The sequence below is a fragment of the Kogia breviceps genome, chromosome 14 (assembly GCF_026419965.1).
Source record: "Kogia breviceps isolate mKogBre1 chromosome 14, mKogBre1 haplotype 1, whole genome shotgun sequence".
Lineage (NCBI taxonomy): Eukaryota > Metazoa > Chordata > Mammalia > Artiodactyla > Physeteridae > Kogia > Kogia breviceps.
The window spans coordinates 74,917,005-74,928,202 of NC_081323.1; positions in this window are offsets into that span (position 1 = coordinate 74,917,005).

An 11,198-nucleotide genomic window follows, 5' to 3' on the forward strand; every position below is an offset into this window, starting at 1 on the left:
ATAAGAAGATCAGAGAAGGTTTTTTTGTGTGTGTGGACGTGACATTTGAGCCGATGCCTGAAGGATGTGAATGAGTTTTCTGTGTGAAGGTCTGGGGGATGAGGATTCCAGGTAGAAGGAACAGCAATGTGAGGACCCAGAGAGAAAAAACAAGCCAAAGTTGTCTCAGTGGCCTATAAGGCCCTCCAAGCTCCAGCCCCCTATCATCTCTCTGACCCCATTTCCTACTGTCCTCTCCCTCCCTCAGTCCACTGGCCTCCTTGCTGCTTTTCAATTATGTCAGGTCTACTCTCATCCTAGAGCCTTTGTGCTGCTGGCTGTTCTCACTGCCTGCAGTTTTCCTTAGGTATCTGCTTGGCTAACTTGCTGACTTTCTTCAAGCCTTTTCTCAAAGGTCACCTTCTCGACAAGGCCTACCCGACTACTTTACTTAAAATTGCTATTCACGTCCCCCTCCACCACAGACACTCCTCATCCCCTTACCCTACTTTGCTTTTAATTTTTCTATAGTGCCCATCACCTTGTAACATACTACATAATTTATTTATTCATTAAGTCTACTGTTTACTGGCTGCCCCCTCACTAGAACATTAACTTCATGAGGGCAGGAGTCTTTGGCCACTAATGTATGCTAAGGACTCAGACAGTGCTTGGCACACAGAAGGCACTACACACAAATTTGTTAAATAAATGAATTCTTCAAAGCTTATTTCAGATATCAGGTCCTTCACAAAGTTTTTCCCGGCTGTGAACAATCCCCACTTATCCCCAAACATGAAATTAACCCCTCCCTTCTTTGGGCTACCTTTATACCTTGTACCACTGTTGCATTTTCCAGATAATATCATAGTTTGAAAAAAAATTATAGTGTGTATGTCTATATAAAGGCAAGGTTTGGGACCTATCTAATTTATTTCTACATTCTTGTAGAATTATTATTATTTATTTTTTAAAGGTTAGGAGAAGCAGCTGAGATGACAGCTAACCTGACAGCCCTGATTCTTTTTTTAAAAAATTAATTAATTTATTTATTTTTGACTGTGTTGGGTCTTTGTTTCTTTTTTAATAGTCTTTTTTTTTTTTTTTTTTTTTTTTTGTGGTACGCAGGCCTCTGTTGTGGCCTTTCCCGTTGCGGAGCACAGGCTCCGGACGCGCAGGCTCAGCGGCCATGGCTCACGGGCCCAGCCGCTCCGCCGCATGTGGGATCTTCCCGGACCGGGGCACGAACCCGTGTCGCCTGCATGAGCAGGCGGATTCTCAACCACTGCACCACCAGGGAAGCCTGTGGGTCTTTGTTTCTGTGCGAGGGCTTTCTCTAGTTGCAGTGAGCGGGGGCCACTCTTCATCGCGGTGCACGGGCCTCTCACTGTCGCGGCCTCTCTTGCTGTGGAGCTCAGGCTCCAGACGCAAAGGCTCAGTAGTCGTGGCTCATGGGCCTTGTTGCTCTGCAGCATGTGGAATCCTCCCAGACCAGGGCTCGAACCCGTGTCCCCTACATTGGCAGGCAGACTCTCAACCACTGAGCCACCAGGGAAGCACCTAGAATTATTATTAGTGCCATCTCAGGGCCTGGCAATAATATATGTGTATTATTTTGATGAATAAACTAATAAAGCCACACCAAGATCAAAAGTCTGGAAATACTCTGTTGGTGAGGTTGTGGGAAAATAAGCCCACCCATAATGTTGATGGGAGTGTAAACTGACTGACTTATGCTCTCTGCAGGACAAAGTGAAAATATCTATCAAGCTGAGAATAAATTTTGACCCAGAAATTCTACTTTTAGGAATTTATCCCATTTACTCATTCAAGTATTCCAAGAAATATTACAAAGATATTCACTGAGACATAGTTTATAATGTTAAAAAAAACTTAATTGTCCCACCAGTAGGGTCTTATACAAATGATAGTATATCCATAATAGAATACTACTCTGAAGCTGCTATATGGGATGAGACATATCTATTTGTACAAACATGGAATAAGCTCCAAGATATATCAAGTGGAAAGAGTGTAATGCAGGGAAACGTATAGTATGCCAATATGTGTGTTTCACAAAAGGGAGGACGTTAGGTACACACATGCTTATATGTACACAGAATATCTTGGAAAGATAAACAAGAAACTCTGAACAGTGGCTGCCTTTAGAGAGGAGGACTGGAGTATTAGAGGTCAAGGTGAGGGGAAAACTTATTTTACACATATACTCTGTTACTATTTGAACTTTTTATCATGTATATTACCCTTCCAATAATAATTTAAAGTTTTTTAATGATAAAAGAAGCCTCAAAGGTGCATATTGGGCAAGGATGGATAAGGATTCAACCCTCCATTGCCTTAGGTGATTGATTGATAGAAAAATGTCACATCGTTTTTAGGACTTTCTGTCTTCAGTCTCTCTGTCTGTCTCTCTCTCAGTGAGAAAGGAGATAAGAGTGGGACTGAAGACTTGGATTGGGAACTTGATCTTGCCACTGAGCCACTCCTTGAAAGATGGTGGCCATGGCCCACTGGACAGTATCCAAAGTATCTTGATTCAGGTGTTAAGATCCATATATTATGTGAGAGGCAGTCAGGGGTTCCCTGTAGTGGCTATATTCTGAGTAATCTGTCTCTTCTACAGTAAGGCCCAGCCTGACATTATGAGCACAGGAAGGCTGTATTGAGCCCAAGAGCCAGCACTGGCCAGGGGACTCTGGGCTGCAAAGGGGTTGGGGCTAGCTCCAGTCCTAGGGAAACTGTTTTGTCATGCAGGGAAACTGAGGCAGAAACCTTGGCCCATGAAGCAGAGGAAAAGGGAAAGGGCAGGGGTTTGGTGGGCTTAAGGGTTCCCAGGGCTCACCTCAGGTAGTCAGAGGAAGGCTAAAGTCCCTGGGCTTTTTGGAGAACAGAGTGAAGGATGTATGGTGTGGGGAATGGCAGGGATACAGAAAGGGAAGTGAGTTAGTGGGGTATAAACCATCACTTAGCCTAAAGCCTCTTCTGTTCCCTCCCATCTTCACAGGCCAAAGCAGATATCACAGAATTGGGTCCTTTGCTCCTATGATTCCAGGGCTGGCAGAGTCCTTAAAGACATTTTAGCCAACACCCTGAGTTATGCTAGAATCCTTCTAGGCTCAATTCATACACTCACAGAACTAGCAATGCCCTCAGAGACCACAGGACCTGGTATACAAGGCTCTTCTGCTTTCTTCTCAGGAGAAGCAGGCCTGGAAGGATTTTCTCCACAGCCTTTCTCTGCCAGGCTCAAGTCCCAGCTCCCAGTAAGAAGCCCATACCTGAGACAGCTCCACTTTCTTCTCCTCCAGAGCCAGCTTAAAGTAAGGAGGCGGCACGACGCTGAGAAGCCCAGAAAGTCCCCCAGATTCCTCTGTGATCAGGCCAACTTCATTAAAATGAACTTTGTTCCCCGAGGATTCGATCATGGAGGTGTTATTGTTTGCTTGATCACAGTTCCTCTGGCTACCGGCTGACAGTGAGAAGGGAACAGGTATACATCAGCATCTTCCTGTAAAATAGGGATCTGACCTCATATATAGGCAAACAGGCAGCACGCAACCTTGCAAATGGCACAGCATGAATAGAATCAAGAGAGTTCTGAATGATTTAAGTAGAAAAGAACATTAAATGAAATAGTACATGTGAAAGTGTGTGTTCTATCCCTGGTTCAGCTTACATCCTGAAGCTGTTAACCATTCACGGCAGTATCAAGCTTCATATCCAGAGGGGAGACCATCCAACTGAAAGGTTACAAACTGGCAGCCCTCAGGCCAAATAAAACCCATAAACCTAGTTTGTATGATTTCATAGTGCTTAAAACTTGTTTTGGGAGATTGCAATTGACATATATACACTAATATGTATAAAATAGATAGCTAATAAGAACCTGCTGTATAATAAAATTAAAATTCAAAAATTCAAAGAAGAAAAAAACTTGTTTTGAGTCAACTTTTAAAAAATCAATATCTTTTGGGGACTTCCCTGGTGGTCCAGTGGTAAAGAATTCTCCTTCCAATGCAGGGAATGGGGGTTCGACCCCTGGTCAGGGAACTAAGATCCCACATGCCGCAGGGCAGCTAAGCCCACGGGCCACAACTGCTGAGCTGGCGTGCCTCAATGAGAGAGCCCGTGTGCCACAAACTACAGAACCCACATGCTCTGGAGCCCACGTGCCACAACTAGAAAGAGAAAACCCACGTACCACAACTAGAGAGAAGTCTGAGCTCTACAACTAGAGAGAAACCCATGTGCCACAAAGAAAGATCCCACATGCCTCAACGAAGATCCCGTGTGCCACAACTAAGACTGGATGCAGCCAAAAAAAAAAAAAAAAGAAAAAAAAGAAAGAAAATAAATTTAAAAAAATCAGTATCGGGGCTTCCCTGGTGGCGCAGTGGTTAAGAATCCGCCTGTCAATTCAGGTTACACGGGTTCGAGCCCTGGTCCGGGAAGATCCCGCATGCCGCGGAACAGCTAAGCCCGTGTGCCACAACTACCGAGCCTGTGGTCTAGAGCCCGCAAGCCACAACTACTGAGCCTGTGCGCCTAGAGCCTGTGCTCTGCAACAAGAGAAGCCTGTGCACCGCAACGAAGAGTAGCCCCCGCTTGCTGCAAATACAGAAAGCCCGCACGCAGCAACGAACACCCAATGCAGCCAAAAATAAATAAAAATTTTTTAAAAAATCAGTATCTTTTCAGTGAAAAAAAAGTCCAATTTGAAGTGTCAATGCCCTCCTGTCAAAGGCTATCAAGAACAAACCTATAATTGAACAAAGTTGGCTTTACTGACTCATTGCAATGAGGGAGACCACACAATACGGGAAACTGAGGCATCTCAGTAAGAGATGTTGTAAATGACTTATTACAGGATTTGAGCTTGTGTTAGGTTTCTGGGAAAGGTTCAAGGAAAGGGGCTTTGTTCTGGTTTGGATGCTGTGAGAAAGTGGGGAATAGTTCTATGATTGGTATCTTAAAACTTTTAATCTAAATGGTGGGAAGAAAGGAGCAAGATTAAAGCTACCATTGATAAAGAAAGTGAAGTAATTTATATTAGGCAGGATGGGGATACTTGGCATTTCTGTTGTTTGGATAATGTTCTTGTTTTTGACTGTGTTCAGACATAACGACAGGGTGGTCTTGTTTTTATCTTGATCCATCACAGTGACAGAGTGGCCTTGTCTCTGTGATATTGGTGTTCTGTAAAATTGTTTATATTTATCAAGAGAAAACAACAGTCTAGCTGTGAGTGTCATACTAGCTCCTATCAACACCAAGTCCTAGATGATAGTGCCAGGCCAGCTTCAGGCTGTCAGAGGATGCTTTCTCTTTCTCTGTCTCCCTCTTAGCCGAAGGCAGATGGAGTCGAGCCTCAGAACTTCAGCCTACTAGCCAGCTCTTCACCATTGCCAAGACTGTGTTCATCAGGAGACTGTCAAGAGAACTCTATAGTGAGCCTATGGTTAGTCTTTCCTTCTCCTTTTGTTGCAGAATGAGTTCTCGAATCCTCTGACATGGTGATGGTTGCACAGTAGCATTTAAAACTCTGACCAGAATACATCAGCCAACTGTACCACAGGAAATTACCAGAAACTAAATAGTTATTAATTCTTGTAACAGATCCTGAAGACAGGGGCCTAGAGTATCAAATCCAGGCAATGAAAACATGTCCCAAAGTCCAGCTTGCCTTTCTTAGCGATTCAAGTGACTTTTTTTTTTTTTTTTAGCATAGTCACAGGCTGCTCAACTTGACCTGTATTTATATAGGTGCAGCAAGCAGTGTTTGCCAAAGCATAAATTTCCCCTTGGTTAATGAATTTAAATTTAAACTAGTTGTTGGGCTTCTGAGTAGAAGTTGGCATTTATGATGTCTGCTAAGGTTAGAGGCAAGATTTGGATCACCTCTTCCAGTACTGTTACCCCTCTCTGGGAAGTATAGCTCATACAGCATACATGATAATGAAGTAGGTTATCCCTCCTGGGAGTTTTCCTGAATAGCCCGTTCTTGAACAGCCTGCCTCATTTTGGAGATTTCTGGAGAAGTGGTAATCTAAAATATCTGAAAGGCTCTTAACAATTACTCTGAATACACAGGATAAGTTAGAGTGCAGCAGGCAGGTAAAAGCCTGATGTCTGCATAGGAAGTCAGTCCCTACTGAGGCATAGGTTGTACCGGGAGTATCCAATTTTTGGACTCTTGAGGTGGACAGATTCCTTGAGTGGAGTTACATCGTGCTTGCAGATAGGTTGGGGTGTCTCAGAAGAGAATAGACTGACTATTATCGCAAAGATAGCCCCAACCTTATATCCCATTCCTGATGACCTAGGTTTTATGGGTAGGATTATAATGACCTCAGCAGAAGCATTTCGTTCAAGTACAAGTTTGTAAGACTGAACTTTGGAATTAATTATGTGAGAAAAACTTAAGACCAGAAAGGACTTGTAGAAGGATATATACGTTCTAAAGTGTTTGAAGTTATTACATTTTTTTTGTCAGCAGGATTAGATGCGGAGGCAACGGTTCCAGGAATGAGTTAAATTCAGAGCAATACCTAAGGTCTGAGAAATACACACCGGCATATTTTTTTTCCTTAAGCAGCGAAAGGAGACCAAAGGGGGTCAAAAGTAATAGGATGAAGATAGGGAAGACCATATTAAGATAACTTTTAATCAGTTAAAGAGGATGTTAAAGACAATAATAGGCAATATTACTAGGAGAACAAAGGGTATGGAAGAGGGCACTGAAGAAGCAAAAAATCTTGTTCTGCAGAAGCTATTCACATGTGCGGCTAGCACCGTTTTCCTTCATCTTGGACAGAAGCTGCCCGCAGTCAGCAGCTTCCAGAAAATGTCTAACAATCCTCAGTTTGAGGTCCCCCAATGGACAGGATGCCCAGTACTCTGGAGTAAGTGATGTACATCTTTTCACTTAGGAAATATGAACCGAAAGATCAACAACTTGGAGTTTTATTGTTATGTCAGTTATCTGTTAAAGGTTCTTTTTGTAGAGGCTCAAGGGCAGTTTTTTTCTGATTCTTTTCCAGAAGACCAAATCTCCAGGTTTCACACCATGCCGAGCTGCTTAGGTGGGTGTTTGGGAAATGCAGTTTATATCTAGTGGTGCGAAATCTGGAGGTATTATATGAATCCCTGAAGAAGTTAGTCACGTAAGTATAATGCGGTCAGTCTAGGAATGGAAGTGATTCCCAAATGCATGGAGCAGTTAACTCAGAAGGAGATAACCTGTGGGTCCTGGAGGGACCCACAATTGATCTTATTTTACCAAGGGCAATGGCAAAACTTTGGGTTTCTGAGAGTTTTGATAATTATGAGTTTTTTCATTCTTTTAGTTCTCTTTCTTTTTGCTGAAGATAGTGAATGATATGGACAGTGTATTTTCCAAGTAAAAGGTATAAAGAATTTTTTAAAAATAATGGTACCAGTGAAATATGTCTGTTACTAGAGAGATAAATTGAGACCCCTTTCCCCAATGATGGGAATTTTAAAATCAAGCAATTTTTTTCTCTGCTAATATGTCCATAGCTCTCCAGCAAGAAAAAGTCTCAATCCACCCTGAGAATAAACAATAACTAGAACATACTTATAGTTCATTTGGAGGTGTTCACAGAGCCTCAAGGCTTTGGTTCTTGTCCATGTCCTACCTTTGCAGTCTTACCAGGAATATGTCACTGGCTGGTAAGATGTGCATTGGAAAATCCTCAGCCATACCCTTAAAGTTACCCCCCACCAATGTTGGTTCAATGTTGTCAATTTATCTCTACTATTCAGACAATATCAAGAAGCATTCTTGCTAAACTCCATTTTTTTTTTTTTTTTTTTTTTTGTGGTATGCGGGCCTCTCACTGTTGTGGCCTCTCCCGTTGCGGAGCACAGGCTCGGGACGCGCAGGCTCAGCGGCCATGGCTCACGGGCCCAGCCACTCTGCGGCATGTGGGATCTTCCCAGACGGGGGCACGAACCCGTGTCCCCTGCATCGGCAGGCGGATTCTCAACCACTGCGCCACCAGGGAAGCCCTAAACTCCGTTTTTACTATGGCTACTTCCTTACATAACAGAAAAACATGTACAAGTTTTTAATTTGCTGTCCATTTTCTACGGACTACTATAGATGTCAGGGAATCTCTCTTTCTTTCTTTCTTTATGGATTAAAAAAATTTTTTTGAAATAATATCAGATTCACAAGAAGTTGCAAAAATAGTATGAAAAGGGTACCATGTACCCAGTTTCTCCCAGTGGTAACATCTTACATAACTGTAGTACAGTATCAAAACCAGGAAATCTACATTGGTACAATCCACAGACCTTATTCAGATTTCATCAGTTTCATATACATTCATTGCATTTGTGTGTATATATACAGTTATATGCACACATGGAATTTTATCACATGTAGATTTGTGTAACCACAAATCAAGATACAGAACTGTTCCATCACCACAGAGATACCTCGTGTTATCCCTTTATAGTCACACATCCCCTCTCCCCACCCCACCTCGCCCCAGCCTTGTCTTAACCTTTGGCAACCACCAATCCATTCTCCATGTCAACAACTGTGTAATTTCTAGAATGTTGTATAAACAGAATCACACAGTATGGACCATTTTGAGATTGACTTTTTTTTCACTCAGTATAACTCCCTTGAGGTCCAACTAATTTGTTGCATGCATCGATAGTTTGTTCCTTTGTATTGCTGAGTAGTATAGTAACCAATAGCTGAGAAGCCTCAGGAGACTGTGAGGCAACCCCAAAATTAACAATAGAAGAAAGCTGTTACCACTCCTGGAACCAGAGGAACAAAGGGCAGTGTCACCAGATCCCAGAGCCAGGGTCACCTGTAGAAGCCAGAATTGTGGCCAACAATGATACTTAATGTGGAGATGGGAGTTGGGGTGGAGGAGGGTGCTGGTAGAGAAATGCCCTGGCTTCTCCCTTCCCACTGCTTTTCATTCTCCTTCCACGGACTTGCATTTGTTGAACCAACTGGAAGCCAGCTGACATGGCTGCCTGAGACAGGTAGCCTGCAGCAGTCACCTTGCCACAAAACTGAGCACATCAGGTTTTGACAGTTCCCTAACAAAGAAAAACAGCCATGGGCTTCTTCTTCATGTTAGGAGGGTGGCTGGGTTTACAGAGTTGCAGTGATGGACAGTGATATGTAAAAGGAAACAATAATATTTCACAGGTAGATAGGCCACCAGCTGAGAAGTACTAAACATTTTCTGTCAACAGAAGAGTCTTTAGAATGGGTAACCATTTTAGTTAGTAGAGACCTTAGAACTAAATCAAGGGAAAATTTCCCATACTCTGCTATTGTTGCTATAGTTCTTAGATGAGGCATCTATGTCTTGGCTACTGGGTCTAATAAAAAACTGAAATAAGCAGTAGGCCTCTGATGATCCCCATGTAATTGACCAGTACCCCAAATGCTTGTTCACACTTTTCGTGAACAAAAAGGGAAGGGGCTTGTGAACCTAAAATTCTGGAAACATCTTTTTGTAGACAGTTATCATACCAGTCTTTGTGCTTAAATATGTAGGCTTTATTTTTTAACTTGAAACATATACAATTCTTGACATATATTCATATTAATATACTTTACTTATGTGTAAATAACTTAGAAAGGTAACCTCTCTTTTCAATTTATTATTATTTTTTTAATTGTGAGTTTGGTAGACAAAAGAGCTCCCACAATAGTTTTGAATTAATTAAATTTGGTAAATTCCAGATAAACCTAATGATTCCTATTGTTCTTTTATTTTAATTTTTTTGCGGTACGGGGGCCTCTCACTGTTGTGGCCTCTCCCATTGTGGAGCACAGGCTCCGGACGCACAGGCTCAGTGGCCATGGCTCACGGGCCCAGCCGCTCCGCGGCATGTGGAATCTTCCCGGACCGGGGTGCGAACCCGTGTCCCCTGCATCGGCAGGCGGGCTCTCAACCACTGCGCCACCAGGGAAGCCCCCCTGTTGTTCTTTTTATAGAAAAAAGGAGCAGATCTTTGTGCTATTTGATGGCTATTTTAGGAAACCCAAACATAGTTTAGGCACAAAAAAAAATATCCTAAGAGTTTTATTAGCCTAAATTTGGGGCCTGAATTTAGGAAAGGCAAAATCAAGAATAGTTGTAGAGGAAACAACATATAAGTAATAAATAAATATCTAAAGAAAAGATATATTTATAGGCAATATTGTAAAAACACACAGCAATGAACAACAATGGTTACTAGGAGCTTAACTTAAAAAAAAAAAACACTTGGGCTTCCCTGGTGGCGCAGTGGTTGAGAATCCGCCTGCCGATGCAGGGGACAGGGGTTCATGCCCCGGTCTGGGAAGATCCCACATGCCGCGGAGCGGCTGGGCCCGTGAACCATGGCCACTGAGCCTGTGCGTCCGGAGCCTGTGCGTCCGGAGCCTGTGCTCCACAACGGGAGAGGCCACAACAGTGAGAGGCCCGCGTACCGGAAAAAAAAAAACAAAACTCTTTTCAAAAATGGTTTAAGGACTTCCCTGGTGGCGCAGTGGTTAAGAATCCACCTGCTAATTCAGGGGATACAGGTTCAAGCCCTGGTCCTGGAAAATCCCACGTGCTGCGGAGCAACTAAGCCCATGCGCCACAACTACTGAGCCTGTGCTCTAGAGCCCATAAGCCACAACTACTGAGCCCACGTGCCGCAACTACTGAAGCCCGTGTGCCTAGACCCTGTGCTCCACAACAAGAGTAGCCACCGCAATGAGAAGCCCGCACACCGCTATGAAGAGTAGCCCCCACTCGCCACAACCAGAGAAAGCCCGCGCACAGCAACGAAGACCCAACACAGCCAAAATTAATCAATTAATTTTTTAAAAATGATTTAAGAGTATGTCAAAAAGCACCAAGAGTTAATAGGATATTTTTAGTGACAAAAAGGAAAGAGTAGACTTTCCCTGCTTGCCGCAACTAGAGAAAGCCCATGCACAGCAACGAAGACCCAAAGAGAAAAGGAAGGAAGGAAGGGAGGGAGGGAGGGAAGGAAGGAGGGAGGAAGGAAAGAAAGAAGGAAGGAAGGAAGGAAGGAAGGAACGAACGAACGAACGAACGAACGAACGAACTTCTACTAGTCTGGACATTTTTTAAAAAAGCCCCAATTCTCATTTTCCTCCTTTTATATATTATTCATGTAACAATTTTCAGTAAATGATTTAT